This window comes from Osmia lignaria, chromosome 2 (genome assembly GCF_051020975.1).
Source record: "Osmia lignaria lignaria isolate PbOS001 chromosome 2, iyOsmLign1, whole genome shotgun sequence".
In the NCBI taxonomy this organism is placed as follows: Eukaryota; Metazoa; Arthropoda; class Insecta; order Hymenoptera; family Megachilidae; genus Osmia; species Osmia lignaria.
Window position 1 is genome coordinate 3,946,794 of NC_135033.1, and position 20,879 is coordinate 3,967,672.

The 20,879-nt window shown below is 39.8% G+C and overlaps 1 protein-coding gene and 1 non-coding gene across 6 annotated transcripts in view; both read left to right on the forward strand.

Moving 5' to 3' along the window:
- Positions 1–20,879, forward strand: part of LOC117605980 (uncharacterized) — a 49,086-nt gene that overhangs the window by 3,693 nt on the left and 24,514 nt on the right. The window lies entirely within an intron of this gene.
- On the forward strand, positions 5,490–5,561 carry TRNAT-CGU (transfer RNA threonine (anticodon CGU)). Its single transcript has one exon. It is a non-coding gene; the product is annotated as a tRNA-Thr (tRNA).

Sequence of the window (20,879 nt, forward strand, 5' to 3'; positions counted from 1 at the left end):
GATAGCCTGGTGACAAATCCGAGAGTAGGAAGATAAAATAACTTTTTCTGGTATCATAATTTTATTAAATCTTAATACTAATGCTATAAGTAAATTTGCAATTGTGCAAAGGCGTGAAAAATATGTACCTATGTATGTATGATTTTTTGGTTAGATTGCAGTTTCCCGGGTAATTGATCTCGACTATTTTATTAGATAAATCAAGGTCGGAGAAGACGATAGGAAGTGTCCTGAGGTCGATATCACGTGTCGTTACAAAGTTATGGCCATTTTAAAAAATCACAATTTTCCAAAAATTTTCTGATAATTTCGAATCCAAAAAATAACCTAACCTAACCTAACCTTAACTAAACTAAGGAAGTGTCCCGAGGTCGATATCACGTGGCGTTAAAAAATAACCTAACCTAACCGAAGCTTAACTAAACTAAGGTTAGGTTAGGTTATTTTTTGGATTCGAAATTATCGGAAAATTTTTGAAAAATTGTGATTTTTTAAAATGGCCATAACTTTGTAACGCCACGTGATATCGATCTCGGGACACTTCATATCGTTTTCTCCGACCTTGATTTATCCGATAAAATCGTCGAGATCAATTACCCGGGAAACTGCAATTCAACCGATTTTTTATATTTCATATTTTTTGTAGTCGGAAGGAAAGCTTTTGAATCCGCTTTTGAGGTAGCCCAGCTGCCAACTTAACTAGACGCCGCGCCGTTGTAATTTCTTGTGCAGTACTGTCACGAGTGAAAAATGATAATGAGTGTAGTGCTGTAGGTTAGTGAGAACAATAGCCACTTACGCTAATCAAGAAAGACGTATGCTGGGCATGTTCGGTAGTAAAAATATTTTCGGCGATAGTTCGTGCGATGAATGAGTAATAATAAGAGATTGCCGAATTTGTCCCCGACCATGAAGCGATTCCCTCGTCGTGACTAAATTTTTGATCTTATATACCATTTGACCATCTGACCATATGTCATTTTTACTTATGCCAGGCTCGTGCATGCGTATCGAGGCTTTGTTGCTTGTCGAGTCACGAGCCTCGAGGACATTCGTCTTGAATACCCTCGAAATGCCCGATCATTCCTCGTCGCGTTAATAATGTAAACGAAACATAAAAGCTTTACGAAGATTCAAGGTCTACGAGGAAACAAGACTTCAAGTGCGACCAGCTCATCCGGATAATGATGTAGGTTAGGTTCCCAGCGGTACATATCGCAAAAATCAACATTCTTCGCGAAGCCGAGGTTCGCAAAAAGAGCGTAAACCGGTTTGCCTCGTAAATGGCACACGAGCGTGCGAACGGGAGACAGAGGCGAAGGAAAAGAGCAAGTGAGAGTAACGAAGGTAAAGGAAAGAGATCTTCCGGGCATGATTTCAAATTTACAGTAAAGCAATACTTTGTTGACACTTGTTTCAAATTATTTTATACACATGTATATCAAAAGAAGAAAAAAAAAATCAGAAACGGTAAGAGCTCCTTTTAGCACCCTCCTCCAATTGATTCAAAAATTACCGGGCAAACTTCTCGTGAGTTGTAAGTCAATAAAACATTAATGTGGAGGCCCGGAAATTTTGGTTGGATTGCAGTTTCCCGGGTGTCCCGAGGTCGACATTACGTGGGGTTACAAAGTTATGGCCATTTTAAAAAATCACAATTTTTCAAAAATTTTCCGATAATTTCGAATCCAAAAAATAACCTAACCTAACCTAATCCAACCCAACTTATCAGCTAGAATAGCTAGCCTTTAAATTAGTTTAGCTTAGTTCTCCAAATTGTGATTTTTTAAAATGGCCATAACTTTATAACGCCACGTGATATCGACCTCGGGACACTTCCTATCGTCTCCTCCGACCTTGGTTTATCCGATAAAATAGTCGAGATCAATTACCCGGGAAACTGCAATCTAACCACAAAAACTTCAAAAAATAATCTAACTTAAACCTAACACCTAACAGGATTTACTGGATATTTTTGCCATTGATTATGGCGAGCGAGAGAACAAGAGACGAGATATGATATTGGTTCGTATAGTTGTGATTGAGAAAGCAAATGAGATGGCGGCCGAAAAAATGCACTCGCAAACACCGTAACTGAACTGTCCACATAAATCACGACGGTGAACTGATGTGACTGATTAGATGAATTTCAAATCTCGTTGTTGTTGTCTAGAAGAGTAAGATGGCGGTGATGAAAATGGCCGCAATTTTTCATGAACCAAGAATTTCCGCGCCACGTGACTTACCCATGTGACTCCATTATGTATGAGAATTTTAAAGTCAATTGAAATGGGGTGCTAAAAGGAACTTCACCCACAGAAACTCCCTTACTAGAAATATTGAATGATTAAATAACACTACCACCATCACCACATTCTTGAAGATACTTGTACCCATTATAGTAAAGATGAGAGACCTGACTCACCCTATATAAGTTAGCGATGTTTCATTGTAATTAAACTATGCTAACTTTCTTATTCTCTACCGTACAACTGATTCATCGTGCTGGCCTTAACAGTACTAATAGACCAACGTACTTATTTATGATTCGTCAGCCACGTTTTTTTCTTTTACGTAACGCTACGCGCAACATTATATATACATGACGTCAGCTTGTACATTTACATTCTGAATGCTGTCTGCCAGTCAGCATCGTTGGCAGGCATTACATTCTTGTGGAGAAAGCATACTTGAACGCAGCCTAGATCCAAGATGATGGTAAACGCAAGGCCAATGTACTGTGAAGCAGAGAAAGAAAAAAAAAAAAAAAGTTCCTGCTCGCCGGGAAAATAAGCCGGTCGTTATTTCGCGTCAGACAACACGATTTTGTTACGACTAAAGTCACGGGGAACGTTACAACGACAACGCGTTAATCAAGTTCACGAGACAGAGTTTTTTTTACGTAACACAAGTGACGTCAGATTGTGTCTGTTAGCCGACGTCAACAGCAGACACGGAAACAAGGAGAAAACATGGACAAGTGTAACCCAGATTCAGAAACGTCAAGACTGAATGGCGGAAGGAAAAAATAATATACTATATAAGATAACGTCACTTAACCACCACCATAAGAGAACAGTATAAGCTTAGTTTGCCTTTTTAAATTTCAATTCAAAAATCAACTCTACAAATAGCACTTCTCTCTGCTTGGCGGGCATCGCGTAGAGAACGCCGCTTCTACGATATGTAAAAGAGTAGAAGAGTTCAACAGCAGGTTTTTACGTAACGCTAAAGCATGACGTCAGCATACTCGGCGTCGCGCCAGCCACCAACGACGACACGACGACACGACGACGACGACGACGACGACGACGACGACGATGGAGGACGCGGAATTCTTGCGAAGAAAGCATTACCGAGAGAAGCCGAATGTAACCGAACGAGACGACACACAGCATAGTTGTATGAGGCGGCAACGTTGCGAGCGTCTGCTAGGTTCAAGGGTACGAGTGGAGGTTGCCCGCTCGCCCCATCGCTCGACAACCGGCAGGCTTATCCCCGAGAAACGATTGGGCGCATGTCTGTTGTTTTCATCCAACGGGAAACTTCTCGAAGGATGCGCGCAAGAAACTTTTGCGTCATCCATATACATACATGTGTTTATTTAAAAATATATTCACAAAAGGGCATTGAATGATCTTACAGTTTGACACATTCACGCTAACGTTCAGGGAATTTCAAAATGGCAACTGTCAATAAGTTTCTAAAAGTGTCATTCTTGATTATACTTCTGCATAAAATTCCTCGTTCACTGGAAAGGAAGGTGTGTTGAGAGTTTCAACTTGACGTCTATGTCACCGCAAAAACAGATATAAATTGTAAGATAAGCAGAAAAAACAATTGAATTGAAAGGTGGAATTAAAAGATTCGTTAAACAAGTACATATAGGGTTAACTTGCGGTTGGTAACGGGGCTATTTTATCCTGATAGCTGTGATCTTCTCTCGAAGACATAGAATTTGCTGGCAGGAATGCCAGCAATGAATAAAAACAGAAAGTAGAAAGTCACCGAGTTGGGTACGTTCCTGATGCTGGTTGACCTCGGCCCTAGTGAGTCGGGATCAACGGGAAACGAACTTACAATTCTGCCAGTCTGCCATTTTTGCAGAATGCACCACCACTACCACCACCAGAGATGATGGTTACCACCATCGTGTTTATAGAAGTCAAGTAATTGTTATATTTAGCAAAAGATAGCAAAAATGGCTTTACCTTAAGGCTTTAGGCTTTACTGTGACCATTGTTACAGTCGAATTAATGGTGCATCAAGGGCATTGATATTAAAAGTTAAGTCCGAACGAATTGCCCAGGATAAAAATGAATAAGGAACTGGCACGTTTCTTAAATGGATTTTAATTCGATGATAGGAGCACGATGAGAAAAGTTAACGGTGATTTTTCCCGAGAATACTCTTACGTCGTTAGATTTTTCCTGATCATACGACAAGGGAAAATGCAAAAATCTCAAGGTGTACAGTAGAAAAATCGATTTTTTTGTTCGTGATTCATATTATACATTGCGCATTCACGGGATAACATCTGCTTAATCGCACAATGGACTGACGGGTACGTTCCGTTGGTTCCTTTATTATAGCGTCTGAAAGAATACGACAAAGGGCCTGAAAAAGGGTCTCCCTAAGAAATCTTTAAGATGGTTCCAACATCTGCCTTTTCTGGGGAGCTACCTAGAGAAAGAGAATTTTGCACGTGTCCTTTGAGGAAGGGAACTCCGTAGTATGTACATTGTGATCGTAGCGCAAAACAGGAAGTGACAATTGACATCTGTCTCGCGTTTATGTTAGATTTCTAGCTCTCGTACTACATTTTGATACAGCATACCAAATATGAAATAGCTTATTTATCAGGCTGATTAACGGATGGTTAAAGCATCAAAATGGAAATGGGATTGACTCGAATGTAATTAGAATGATCAGAAAGTGCAATACGCAGGTTATTTTTCTTTCAAGTATGAGAATCATAAGAAACGGTGACTTTTAATCGCAGTCTTTTATCGCTAATGTGCGTCTGTCATTTTGGAAACATTCTTATGATTGCATGTTTAGGTTAGGATCGTGACGATATGTCAACTATCCGTTATGTAAATTTCTTATATTTATTTGAACGATATTTATATGCATGCTGTAAATATTCATTTACGCTTATGCGACCGAGACGGTTGAAATGATGTCCGTAAGCAGTGCATACTTACATACATGGAAATCAATTTGTTACGTAATTAATAATTACAGCATACGTAGAAAAGGCGTATTAAAAATTGAAAATATTAATATTTTCTTCTAAAAAAATGCGCTCTTGTAATATCAATGAGTAATCATGAAAATTATTACCGATATGTTCTAAATGTTAAGCGAAATTTTATACCAATAATTAAACATTTATTTTTAGTGATACTACTTTTATTAAACTTATTATTATGGTATACATAGTATTTGCTGTTGATCAACTTTTACGTGAATTCAGAAGAACGTCAGCCTCTTTAGCTCAGTGGCAGAGCACTGGTCTCGTAAACCAGGGGTCGTGAGTTCAAACCTCACAGGAGGCAAAAGATTTTCTTTTCTTTCTCCATTCGCAATACTAATATTTTTCTACTGATTTTCATTAGTAAATAACCACTGAGTATTATTAAATATTTATTTTATGATTAAAGATTTAGAAAGAATAATTTTGTTATTCAGTATACTAATCATTTGAAAAATATGTAATAATTTGAAATTGATCGAATGGAAAATTAAAGTGAAGAAATGAAATTTGTCAGTTATAAAAAATCGTTCTGGAAAACAGTGCTCAAAATTCAAGCTGCATAGTAGGATCATGCAAATGCGTCCCACGTAGTGCAAACCTGTGCATTCTCAATATTTAGAAGTTATGTATATACATATGTGTATGTATGTATACATGTTCAACGATATACACATGAACTTTAGTTTATTTCGTTATTAGTTCTTCTCGCTACATTTGTTCTAGACTTTAAAAAATAGCAATTTTAGGTTTGTCCTACAGTTTGATGGGACGACAAAATCCCATCGCGAAAATACATCGTGATAGGTAGTTACGGCACTGTCCTGAAACCGGTTTTACCCGATCAGCAGACTTTAGGCGACCGTTTAAGACGTGGGCGAGGTAATGGTCCGTTTGGCTAAAAATCAAAATTCTTTCCAGTATGTACGTGTAAACCGAATAATAAAGCGTTGCATTACGACACCATTGAACGTAGTCGAATGTAGCGTCACGTATGTAAGTTCCTTACGGTACCCGTGACTTTGACACGTGGTTCATTACGTCAGCATCCTTTACCCTACGATCTACGAGTAGAATTTGGAAAGTAGTCATTCTTACGGTGTACGTATATTGTACAAGTTTACGAACACCTCGTACGACAGGAAGACCGCAAAAAATTATGAAATTGCAAAATTGCAACTGCACCAGAGTCCCATCATTTTTTTTTTTTTTCTTGCTAACTTCTAGCGCGGGAAAAGGTAAAATTATGCCGGGTACGTAGAGTACATAGGCACGTTTAAGTAGATAGATACATAGAAGTATATACACGACGGAGGCACGTGGAAGCGTGAGGAGCATACTATAGGGATCCGATTCGCCCGCTTACTTGCCCGCGGTTACTCGCGTCGCGTCGCGTCGCCTCGCGTCGCGGCTATTCGCCGCGCATTCTCGCTGCTAGTATTCTAGTATTCCATGGCGTGCTCAGGGCACCCTCGGAACTACGGGCTTACGTGACCAGCATCGCCATCGTGGACGCTCTTTCGAGAAAGGCGCCTTCCAATCCACGAATTGCAAAATATTCCACAATTACGGAACTTGCTGGCGAATTGTACCTGGCGTTTCTTCATGTAAAATCTAGAATGTAAAATTTCAAAAGAATCGATGCTGTTCACAGTTGTTTTGAAAATAGGTAGGTATACGGTATCGCTTCGATGCTCCGTATGCCTGTGTACATACACACCGTCTATTCGTGAACGGCTGATTCAAAAGGGAAATGAAGCAAGTTTTACTCGAGTGAATGAAAGCCCGTTGTGGCGTACACATATTTAGTAACGGTTTAACGATCAACAAGTAATTACAAGCGAATAACGCGGTCGACTCAGAAGGCAGCAGGTAGAACAGCGATGGACTACTGAACGGATCTGAAAGCGGACGAAAATGTCGCGTACGAAACATAAACAGTAAATAGCATACGAGAAACTATATACCGGGTGATTCACAAGAAACAGAACACCTAATTATCTCCGTTCGGTATAAAGATAGAAGAAAATGTTAGAGAAAAAAGTTGTACTGTTTAAGGGGACAAATATGGGGATATAAACAAAATTTCCGATTGTTGCCGTTTTCAAGATCTTATAAAGGTCATCGATGATTTTTAGATTGCACCATATATTTTTAACATCATAGGGTTGTAGCTGATGTCAAGACGAGTACAACGATATGGTACACTATGACCTTCAAATGATCTTGAAATAAGAAATTTATGATAAAGCAATGATAACTTCAAACTTTGCAATCAATTTATTTAAATTAAATTAAATGTTCAAAATGATGATTTTGAATCACCCGGTTTGTGTACACTGAGTTGCATTGAACTTGTCGCAGTGAAGTTGGCCACGCATTCACTCACCGACGCGGCGGGAATGCGTTAGTGAATTTGTAGCCAACTTCACTGCGACAAGTTCAATGCAACTCTGTGTACATTGGTGGAATTAATTCTGGACACTTTGAATAAAAATATTTTTTATTTCATATTTCTGCAGAAAATGTATATTCTGCTGCGCTAAATTGGTACCGTAATGTTTTTATTGTAATCTATGAATGTTTATACTTAATATTTTCACATGATTTGGTTTATAAATGTTTCAAAATTTTTATTTAAAAAAAATCTAAACTGTGTTGTTATTTTTGTTTTCGCGCCTGGCAACACAGCCAATCACAGGATGAAAGGATTTTTTTTCTATCTCCTTTGATATCGCTGTAAATGGTCTTTTTACTGATTTTTTTATCTAAGCGACGCCCTAAAATTAGAAAACAATAATTTGAATAAATGCGAAATTTAAGTAAAAATTTATAAGTGTCCAGAATTAATTCCACTAGTGTATACGTACAAACGGTACGTAATACACGTGGCGCGTATAAACGAAACGACTACGATTCGCTACGTCACGTGATCGAAGTAACGAATCGTTGCGCGAGCAACATCTTTAGGATTTCTCCTTGTTCCGTTTAATCGTACTCTTACGTTACGCGACTGCTTATCGTGGTACGCGATAAACTGCTTATCTCACCAGCTACGACACAACGTCGCACGCTCGTAGAGGTTCGAGGGACGAAGAACTTATCGGTATCTCAACACGCTAGGCCAACGTGACTTTCTAGAGAGGCATTGGATCGATACTCAAGTTTCTTTTAAGTGTTGCACGATCGCACAATCGCACAGATACGCCACTTTCCACATTTCTTGTATTTACTCGCATGTACGACGCGTCAGTCCTAACCGCGCTAAGCTCGTTTCAAGGAGAAGATGCAAAAAGTAGTCTCCTACTATTAGTCTGACTCATTGTCAGTGTCATTTTTTGGTGTCGTAAGTTAGATTTGCGTCGACCAAAAGTTGCGTCGCCTAGTTATCATCTTCTTCCATCTACTGGCAGATTTCTCTTTACCCTCCTTTCATACTTTAAACTGGCAAGGAAAACTATCTAAATGTCCATTTTAGATTTGAACGAGCTTTTAGACGTTATTTTTTTCGAATATTCTATAGAAATTTGAATTGGATACCGCGATCGTATTTCAATGATACTTTTACACGTATGCGTGCATAGGTGCATAGGGGTGCAGTTTAAACAGCACCGCGCACTCATATGCTTACTGCCTACGCATCCATGTTATACGTTATATTTAACCCTCTATTGCATGAATTTTTATGATGAGTTGAAAAAAATATATATGGCTGTTAGACTACTTAAAAATGAGTGTGGTCATGAAATAAATAATAAAATTTTATTAGAAGATGTTATTTACTGTATTTCATGACTGTTCCTGTATGGGAACTCTACAGGGTGTCCCAAAACAGGGGTAGGATCCATGGAGGGATGATTGCTGAGGTCATTCTAAACAATTTTTTCCTTTGCCAAAATGTTGGTTAAGGCTTCGTTTTCGAGTTATTAACGAAAAACACTGGCCAATCAGAGCGCGCCTTTACCGTGGGCCAAACCGCGAGAGTGTTGGGTATGCTCTGCGTTCAAGTGCATCGGCATCACGTCGGTGTAATAGGATTCGTTAGGCAAAAGTTGTATCGAATAATGAATAAAAAAAAGAAAAGAATAATAGTATTGAATTATTGGTTGATCATGAACAACGAATCCTATTATACCGACGCGGTGCTGATGCACTTGATCACGACTACGGCTTGAACGCAGAGCATATCCAACACTCGCGTGGTTCGACCCGCGCTAAAGGCGCGTTCTGATTGGCCAGTATTTTTCGTTAATGTTCGGCAAAGGAAAAAGTTGTTTAGAATTACTTCAGCAATCATCCCTCCACAGGTCCTACCCCAGTTCTGGATCACCCTGTATACATATGCAGGTACAAAATTAATGAAATAAAAAAAAAAATCTCCGTGTGAATCTTTATCACATACAATAACTTTACTTTGCATGAAAATCACGAAAACAATTTTAACATAGAAACACAAATGTATGTGACATTTCTCGCACATAATTCAGAGTCTTCAGTATTGTCTACTTAATTTACTATAGAACATTTGAAATTTAAGTTCCCAATTGGGAACGGAATGCAATAGAGGGTTAAAATCAATCTGGCGCTTGAACTGATCAGAACTCACTGTAGGTACTCAATTCACCGTTTCTACGTATCTTCTCGACCCGCTTCACTTTCAAACGCGCGTTGTAAAATATCCATGTATGTAATAGTTACGTGGCTCGTAAATGATCAGTACTTAGACTTATCGATCGATCAACTGATCCGTTGTGTTCGGCGTTCGACGTTCGACTTTCGAAGAGACCAGCTGCTGAAGACATGTCAGCATTTCCCGAATGTCAAATGTCCTATGACCGTTTGCTCTCGTTTCTCAACACCCTGTGTCATTTTTCGAGATATGTGTACGGCCAATAAACATATTGTTTCGGTTTATTTCGGCTTACTGTTATAGTTTGAAAACTAATTACTCGATGGTGTACCTACATCACAAAATTGTATTTCCTAAGTACAGTAGTATTTCGATACACGACCTTAATCCGTTCTTGATGATTGGACTTATACCGTATAGGACGTATACCAAACCAACCTTTCCCATATTTTGTTGTATAATATCCTTACCTGTATGATCAGTCAGTTAATAATACATCAACTCCGAATATAATTGATTATTGATTTAATTTTTCCTCTAAGATAATTATTTAAAAATTATGCAAAATTCGCAGAAAAAATTTATGTCGTATACCGAGCAAAATTTGTAGAAGAGGGGGGAAAATTCGGAACTTATATATATTCGAACTGCATGCCGGGCGACCACTTGCGAGAACACTGTCACCGATCATCTCGCCGCCACCTAGCGGTCCCTGGCCCGAACTAAAGGCGTCCGTGGAGATGAAATCCTCTCTCCCCCTCCATTAAACGCTTACAAATTTGTCACGTCCAAACAGGACGTATTCCGAATTGGACGTATTCCAAAGCAGACGTACCTATACCGAGGTACCACTGTACAGGTATTGCTTTCAATGATCGGTTATTCGACACGAATAATATCGTTATTCTTGATAAGTCAGGAAACACGTGTTGTATTCAGAATTCAACAATGAAAGAAATAAAAAGGGGTCAAGATACTGTATCTGTTTGTTAATCTGGCGATGATTGGTGATAAAATACGATTCATATAATCGTTCACCGATCATCACAAGTTCAGTGATGTCTGTTAAAAAGAAACGTTTGATAATATTAGCGTAAAACGTTAGATTAATAAGTATGTGTATATGCAGGTGGATCTGCCGATCGACTTGTCCGCTGATCCGCTAATCCGCTGATCCGCTGCTCGTATCGTGTCGAGTCGAGAAACGACGATGTAAGAAGAATGCATAATCGCATCACGTTTTCGCTATTCCACTCTGACACGTGACTGGACATAGTCTTTTAGTTCACGCAAGTGCATAACACCGAAGATGCATACGTGTACAGCTCACGAGATGATACGTGTCCATGAAAAAAAGATGCGCTCGTTATATCCGTCCGGTTGACGAGAACTTCTTGAAGGACGTTCAATCTTATCGAATGCTATTTTTGCTGGTGTTTTCTAAATTTTGTCCTCTTTTTTTAACCTCGCATATTCTGCGCTATATGCAACCATCAAAGAGCTGACCGATCACTTCTGGTAGAAAGCGGTTGACATTTTAGAGAAGTTAGGTGGTCTATTCAGGCCTATCTCTCTAACTACGCCAATGTCTAGCGAGTGGCATTTGGGCTGTGTTTCCGAATGGTCCCACCAAAATTGAGAACTCAGGTTCGGTATATAACCTAAATTGACTACAAGAAACCGATTAAAGTTGGTTTCAGAGCTGGATGTCTTACCGGTTTCGAGATATCGTGGTCAGGTTAGGTTAGATTAGGTTAGGTTCTGTGTATACGCAGTATCGAATAACGCATACGTAGTACCAAAATTGTACAAAAATTTCTTACCACGATGTCTCAAAAACCGTAAGACATCCAGCTTTGAAACCAATTTTAATCGGTTTCTGGTAGTCAATTTAAGTTATATACCGAACCTGAATTCTCAATTTTGGTAGGGCCATTCGGAAACTTATTCGGCATTTGTTCTTTCTAGCTGGTAACCTACATTTATGATAGACCGCTGGCGCTGTTATAACGTTTTCTCACGTAAAGGTAGCCCATCTGCTTGGCCACCTGACTCCTCCTCGATTCACCTGCCACAGCTATGTACCTACGTACGTACACGTTCTCCGGACGGCCGTCTGACGTCGTCAGGTGTTTTTTCGAGCTGCTTAACGGGCACGTTTTGCCTCGAAACAAAGAAGAGGGTGCAAACCAAACTAACGTTTTCTCTTTCTTTTTCTCCCTTTCGACTATCTGATGAAGATCCAACGACGGATAATCGGACACGTTTGTCGGGTTTTAGTGGCAAAAAAGAAAGCCAAGTGTATCGAGTTCGTAGATTATTTTTACAGCTGTGCCACGTTGCGGCTATTAAAACAATCATGAAAATTGTTCACGGAAGCGATCGTACTTTGTGTATATTGTTTTTAGAACGAACAGACACCGTATACGACGATGCAATGGGTTATAGCGCGGATCATGTACGCTGGATTTTATCTTTATTTTGTTGTTTTTTGTTTTTATTTTCATTTTAGTTTAATCTTCGGAAATACATTTCTCAATTGTTGGGATATTCTGAGGGAAAATAATATAAGTCGTTGACAGTGAAAAAGTATTTATTTTCTTTTCGCGGGTTTCTTAGGCACTAAGGCTTAGATGACTGCCTTCACCGATCCTGGCTCGGGTATTTATACACATTTCCTATCAATGTCCCTACCGGAGGTAATTAGACGAATCAGCAGAGACATGTCCTGATTCGTCAATTATCAGGAAGTGAGAAACAGTCGATCCGCAACATTCCTGACAACGGTTATGAGTTTGTCAGCAAGGATGTTACGAAATTCGCCAACGCTATATAAACTAAAAAAAAAAATGTTATTGAAAAAATACACTGTTGTTGTTTCATTTTTAATTACGTTCAACATTCATTAAAGTACGATTCCAGAGAGTAGGTACATATACATACAGAATAAAAGACCATTAACACGGTGAAGTAATTCTGTGAATGCACTAGTATTCGCTCTTGCTAACTCGTTCCTTTCCGTATGAAGTATGACCGTGTCATTGTAGAACGGTTTCTTCCGAGTTCTTGACAAAAGCATGTATAGGTACTTATACGTTTCATTCACACTACAAGGGATAGGAAAGATGACGCGGGACTAGGTTTCCCTCGATTCACAGCCAGTGTAGAGAAAACAAGCCCCCCACTACTTATTTTAAACTTGCTTTATACCTTACATTTTAGACTGGTGCAGTTTGCGGTAGAATGCATAAGCGCTGGTAGGGAAAATCCGTTTACTTCACCTATTTTACTAATTACTAAGTAAACCAACTTGATTTAAAATGAATACTAAACAGAATACTCGTCTGGTGTAAACTAGACATAATGCATAGTGGAACTGTTTCCCGTACAGCCTATACTGTCTCTTAACCGAAGAAAGTCTAATACGCAAAGGCGTGTAAACGCGTCTTCCTTTCTATACATAAGTACACGAAAAGTTGTTACACGCCATGCATTCCGGTATTATTACAGCAGCCACTTCAGAAGGAATCACATTACAGTAAAAGCTGGATATATGCAACGAAAGATTGGCTGGATATATGCAACATCGCTATCCTCTCCACTTGGGAGGATCTCCCTAAGCGAACCGAGACGCTCGACGAGGAAGCCGTATAATACGATCCGAACCGTTATATCAGTGTGACTAATACTAATTCAACGATAAAACTATTTTATTTTTAACTTTCTCTTAATGAAACTTTTACTAACGCATTTGTACAATTTTTCTGATTAAAATGATACCAAACATAAGGCAGGCCGTACACCAAAGATGCATCAAACACGCAACATGCAACATGCAACACGTCGCATGTTATGTACGAACGTATAGAGGGGTTCACTTGAGTCCATAACTGCGACGCGCAGGTTGAAAGATGGTGGGGGAACGCAGCGAGCTCTCCGCTAATCGCTTTCTACTTCGTTTGGGAGTACCGCCAATCAGGGCGAAGATGCGCACTGGAGAAGTGCGAAGAACGAAAACTGGTCTTTTCGCAGTTATGGACTCTGATGAACTCCGCTGTAGAATAGGTATCGCGGCTGAATACAAACGATGTGTACGGACGCAGAATCGACACCTCGACTGGATATATGCAACATTAAATGCCCAGAATCGACACCTCGGCTGGATATATGAAACATTACATGCCCAGAATCGACACCTCGGCTGGATATATGCAACGTCTGGGTCCCAATGTTTGTTGCATATATCCAGCTTTTACTGTAAACGTACAGCTTTTTTTTCTGTCATGTCGGATTTGATAGGCCGTTCTCGTGCATCTTAAACGGGCAATCTTGGATAGCATAAATTAATACAACAGTAGTTACATACAGCACGTAAGAAGGGTCGAAGGATTGGAAATTAGGAAGGAAGAAGTAAAAGAACGATAGCGATACGAACGTGTTCGTGCGGTGAAGCATTTAGTCAAGAGATCGTGTGTAATACTTGCGACACACGCGACTGCCGCGCACGGGACACGCGACATTGCGTTCCGCTCGTTTCATTTCGCCTCGTTTCGTCCCGTTTCGTTCCCTATCGTCCCCTGTCGTCCCGTTTGCCCCACCTCGATGTGCGTGTGCATTGATGTCACGCCATCACGCCATCACGCCATTAACCGTCCGGTGCAATATGCGTCGTCTCCTTCGTGGCATTGCCCTGTCGCGTCGCCTTCGCGAATACTGTTTAGAAAGCTTGAATACCGACAATGCATACCAAATCCAATTATTCCTCTTGATTCGTGTTTAAACATTTTTTAACAAACTACATAATACGTACATAGATATACATATCTATTAAATGAAAGCAGTATTAGAAAGCAGAAAACTTCATATACGTACTTATGTACTTATGGGGTGCCATATGCATATGTATCAAGAGACGCGTGTGATCAGCCTCATGAAGCTATCCTAAAACGGGAAATCACGAAACCGTGCGATATTAATGCGTACTGCGCGTACCTAGCTAGAGTACGATGTGATATTGACCGAGGCAACGGGTGTAACGTAGTAGTAGAAGAGTGGTGCATGCACGTTGGAACAAATCGTGTAGTACGATAAAGACAGGCTATGAAACGAAGAACACGTCCCACTAGATATGACCACAAGGCAACATTCCAACGTCGCACGAGTGTACACATGCGAGCTGTAGATTGGTGACGAATGACGAAAGAGAATGAGAGAAGATGCAGAATGCAAAGATGTCGAATGGTGGACGGTTCCAGCGAACTCGTTGGTCTCTTTCATTCCTTTACTCGGTGCATCGTACTTCGAACGAGCAAGCGAAAATGATATAACATAACGTAAGGAAAAAGCGAGAAGGAACAAGCGGATGGGAAGCGGAGGAGGTTCGGAAGGAGGTCCGCATGAGAAAGAAAAGAAAAGAAAAGAAAAGGAAAAAAGGAGAGAAATACGTTGAGGAGTACGAGAGGATAGGAAAGAATTTGCACGCGGTGCGGAACCGGTTATGCCACGGCGGTAGGTAGGTAGGTGAGTGGAGAAAAGAGGGAAGAGTAGCCAACCAACGAAACAACAGCAACAGCCACAGCCACACACGAGCAATGTCATCGCGCATGTATCCTGCACGCAGGCTGCTCCATGCAGGTAACAGCAAATCCATCGGCGTCGCGACTTTCTGCGCGTGCGCATCCACGTGTACGTGTACCTATATGCGTGCTTGCGTGTTCTGCACGTTCTACGCTCCTCGCTCCTTTTCTTTATCCCCACGTAGCTTACCACCCCCTCTCTCCAACCCTCCTTTCCCATTGCCGGTTACTCCGGTGCAACTTGCAGCATGACGTCATGCTGGTGTACGAGAAAACGAGACAAGCGACTCGTTGTATACGTAGAATATACTACACACAGCAAACTCCAACGAAGCCGTACGGCGCGCAGCATACGCCAGAAACGAGCCAAGATGCTGCGCAGTCGGAACGGCAAGCTACCTGACACAAACCATTCTCTCTCTCTCTCCCCATTACCTATTAGGAGTAACTATACTCCTCCCACAACTTCCCCTGTTCCTTTCTCCTTTCTCCTTTCTTCTTCCTCCTTCCTCTTTCCTCTCTCTCTCCACTATTCGAGTATTTCTCTCTTTCGCTCTGCCTGTTTACAAACACGCGTAAACTCGGCTGAATAACATGACATCATCGCGCAATCTCGTGAGTTGACGGCAACGGAAGAACGACGATAGAAACGCAACTGCTACGTTCTCTCCAAGGCTTACTTGCTTGATCGATCCAAAAGCGAGTGTTAAACTTTCATTTTCTCACGTATTGTATATTTTCAACATGAAATCGATGAAACTCTCGACTGTTGGATGCTGGATACATCGCCAAAGAAAACCTGTGAAGAATCGGTCAGTGACGAATTAAGACGGATCGAATTGATAATAATAAATTATTTCCGAGAGAATAAAGTGAACGTATCACGAGGAATAGCGTAACGCGTAACGTAATGTAGAGTAGCACCATTATCGCACAGCTCATCTGTACAGTTTGGTCTCGTGTCACGTACTGTCCGTGACTAGTAACGAGTAGACAGGCTATCATGACGTCATCGTTATCAGTAGGGTACTGAATTAGGTCGTATATCGCGCGCATATTCTCCTCTCTTGGTCCATTTCGAACGGTAAACACAGCATGGGGTTCATGTAAATGTAAAAGATCGATCCTTCGCGATTCCTTACCCCGCTCAAACTCCATATTGTATGTATTTATGTACGTATGTACGTATGTAGTATATAGAGTACAGATCGTTAATATTTTACTCCGTCTTGTTCACCATAAGAAATCTAATTCCATGTAGTAGATATTCTTTGCTTACCGAAACATTTTTGAAATGTTGGCGTTAAAAACAATTCGACCAGTCCTTTTTTTCGATTATCAATTTTTCAAATAAATTACATATTCAACGTTAATCCTTAATTGTTAAGGTGAGCTCTATCAGCCCCGAACAATTTTTTCTCTGCTTTATTTTAAATATAATCTCTAAACATTTTTATGGAGCCTAGTGTGCCCCATCATACTTTCAAGCTGACGAAATGACGATCGTATCGCTTACGGGTCAAAGTACACGTTTCGAGTGCAAATACGAGGTCAAGGACACGGTCCGAAGGCTAATCAACGAAATAACGCGTAAACTTAAAAAAAAAATAGGAATAGAAATAGTAACAGAGAGTAAAGAAGAATAAACTTATAATGTACCGATAAAATTGAAAGGTTTCGCCTAAAAAGGTGCACGAACCCCGACAGAAATAACCTAGCGCAACCTCGGGTCAATATCGCAACGGACCCTTGAAGAGCACAATGTTTTTGAGCCGGACGGTAGCGCATAGCGGTGCGGTTCTGTTCTATGAAAAGGTTAGTAGAGGAGTGTCGGATTGATTTTCTCTGGGTAGCATACATTGCGACGTGACAAAATGGTATTATCCGAGTTGAGCAACGTTCTTTACGATCAAACGAATACATGTTACTTTCATTATCGCCAGACAGCAATAAGTATTTTTCCGATCAACAAATAACGAAAAAAGAAAATGCACGGATTGAAAAAATAATGTTTTCCGGTCGATCGTTGCTCCTCACTCATCACTCACTCGTCACTTCGCCACTCGTCGCTTGTCGCTGAGCAATCATTCGAATATCGAACGGAATTAACGTGAATCTACGTAGAAGCAAAAGAGACTGAATTTCCGGCATATGAAACGACATGACAACGTCGCATCATCATTCACCACGTTGCCAGAGCCTCGGATGACGTCACAAGACACACGATCACACGACCACACGACCACTCGACGAGCACGTAAAGCAGTTCGCCGCGCCGGTAAAGGCAAACTTACGCTGGGAAAAGTACAACGCTCTCTTTGTTAGCCTCTCTTACTCGATAAGAATAATCGAAACGTACGATTTCTCTACTGTCACGATGCGATTATGTACTTACATACATAAGTAGATTCGAGAATAACCTCCATAATTTATTTGCACAATTTTATTGTTTTTTTTTTTGGGGGGGTTTTTTTTTCATATTTTCTGCAGTAAAAATGAACCTGGGTGAATCGACCCATGTGATTTTTCAATTTAAACCTTCAACTTGCTACCTTACATTATTATTATTATTGTCATTAGGGGTGTACTTCAGAAAGCGACAATTCTCCGATTTTTCTGAAATTTTTGCCAAAGCTTATCCTTGATTAGAGAAGAAAGTCCCTAAAAGGATTTTTGGTGATAAAACCTCGCTTGCCCCCCAGCCCCCTTCAAAGTTTTGACAGTTCTTACTAAATATCTCCGAAAATATTGATTTTAGAGAAAAAGGTTTGAAACAAAAAAGGAGCTCATAAAAAGCTCTACAAAAAAGGTTATATACATTTTTTATGTAAACCTATTATTTTGGCTGTTATGTAAACAAATAGTAATTTCTACACTATCGTTGATATCATTCCCTAGCTTCCCTACCCTAAAAATCCTTCTAGGGACTTTCTTCTCTAATCAAGGATAAGTTTTGACAAAAATTTCAGAAAAATTGGAGGGTTGTCGCTTTCGGAACTTTATCCGTCATTACTGTTATTATTTGTTATTCAAAGTTTCTTATAATTTTTCTTTCTCTTTTTCTTTTTCTAATAATTACATAATATGTAATATGTATGTACGTACTCCTATAAAATTGAAGCTACCGACCGCGATGACTGCTGATCGTCTCCGTAGGAATTTAAAAATACTTTCCGTAACTTTAAATCACTTCTTTTGTTCTTTACATAATACAATATTTCAAAAGTTGAAGTATGTCAAAAAGTATTAATAAACACGTTAGTTATATCGGTTTTGCACTTTATCAATGATTATGAAAACGATCCGTTAAGAAATCTGTCAATTCTGTTACGTAATGCTTCAACCGTGTTAACCTTGTGACACGTACCAGGTGTGTCCGGATGTTTACTGTCATCTTAAGTCATCAAACAGTAATATTTAAACAAAAAAAAGAATTAACGTGTTCCGTGTTAGAATTCACGTTTCCGAGGCTTCGGTTTTTGTATCATCGGTGATAATCGCCAACTGATACGGTCTTTCGCTTGCTTGTAAACAAAACATTCATTCACGTGACGAAACTTGTTAAAAAGAAAAAAATGTTCCATTCAGAATCGATCGTTATCGAACGATAACAGAAAATTCAATAATAAAATTATTCGTTTAATTGAATGGCATAGCGTGGAATTAGTCGTGCAGCTTATTAATTACGATCTCAAAATAGACAAATTGGTGAAAATGAAAGAATATTGAAGAAGGCGTGATCGTGGCCAGACGCGTCTACCGCGTGTCTCGACGAACCGGAAATAATTTAATAGCGCGTCGCACTAGATAAAGTCACCCTATCAGTCGCTTCTACGAATTATGACTAGTAACATCTACTTGCCATACACATGTATGCATGTGCATACTGTTAGAAAATTCGGAGCTGGAGCGTTAACAACCTAGCGCCTAATTGCACGGCTGACCAGATGCTGGCCGATTTTATGAGATAGACCCCCAAGGGGCACGGAAGGATTTTCGGACTGGTCAAGACAAGCATACTTTCCCGGGCCAGAAAAGTCAGTCTTGTTTGGCTGATGTCAGTCTTGTTTGAAACTGACATCTTTTGACCTCGTTTTAGTTATTTATCTACAATACCCTATTTTTTATGTTCGAGCTCTTACATACGTGCATAAGTAATATTAACGTGCACTATACTCAACAGGTTGCAATCAAAGGCCGTAGAAATTTTACAGTTTTATCATTTCAGGTTAAAGTTTGAAAGGGCTCAACGCGCTAATCTTGTTGTTAACAATAAACTATTTGCTTTTCTACTGGCCGGAAACCTGTTGATACATTTGTACAGAAGGAGGCATATTCTATGTAGAATAATCTACTTTGACTCATAAATAGAGACATGTTGCATGCTGGACACCCTCGTTGCGCCGCGCCACAGTTATACTGTACCATCAAAGAGGTCACTCCAAAATTACCAATAGACCCGATTTCTGCATGCATTTCAATTGTTTCACACACATACACATATATACGTAAGTAGAAATAAATCCAAATGAAATCGGGGCTTGGGTCCCAGGGCCTAGTGCCCGTTTGCCCTCTATTAAAAACAACCGATAGAAACGTGTTAGGGTATCCAGTGCCGGCCTTGGGCCCCCCAAGGTCCAGGGCCCCCATAAGACGATTTTGATGTAAATGCAAATGTAAATTAATTATACAAGTTTTAATATTAATTTTATAAATTTTATTTGAGGTACTATTTTTTATATCATATATGCGAAGGGGCCCTTTTTCGGAGCTCCCCTCGGACCCCCGAAATCTCAGAGCCGACCCCCTGAGGGTATCACCCCGAGGGTTTAATTAAAAAAAAATATGTTGCGACGTATCTATTTTTATTAAATAAAAGGTTAGGTTGTTTCGTTTTTTTTTTTTTGCGATACTCATCAGTAACGATAGTAGAAGCTTATTATCGGGCAAGTAACGTTACGCGATCCTCCACTTTTACTGTCTCGCCTCGTATTGCGTAACGTGTGGATATGCCTGTGTGTTAAATTTTTGTTCCTTTTTTTTTCTCGTTTTCCCGCATCTAAGGCTCGTATTACGAGCTCGTATCGTGTCGTGACGTCAAAGTGACGTCACTCTTTACAAGATACTCGACATTTGAAGTTACATACACCAAGTTAACGCACAACACGAGGATTCATTAACAATCTATTGTAATTGTAAGATTACGATGTTTCTTTTCTTTTTTTTAATACGGGAACCGAGATAAATATTCATCGTGACTTTTCGCACGTTTATAATTGAACTTTCGATACGTTTATTTATAAAGATTATTTGCAAACGTAACGAACGATTACGTTGTCGAATATTTGTATGCTTTCCTTTTCTCTTTCTTTCTTTCTTTTAGTATCGCAAGTTTCAACATCCTGCTGGATGCGCA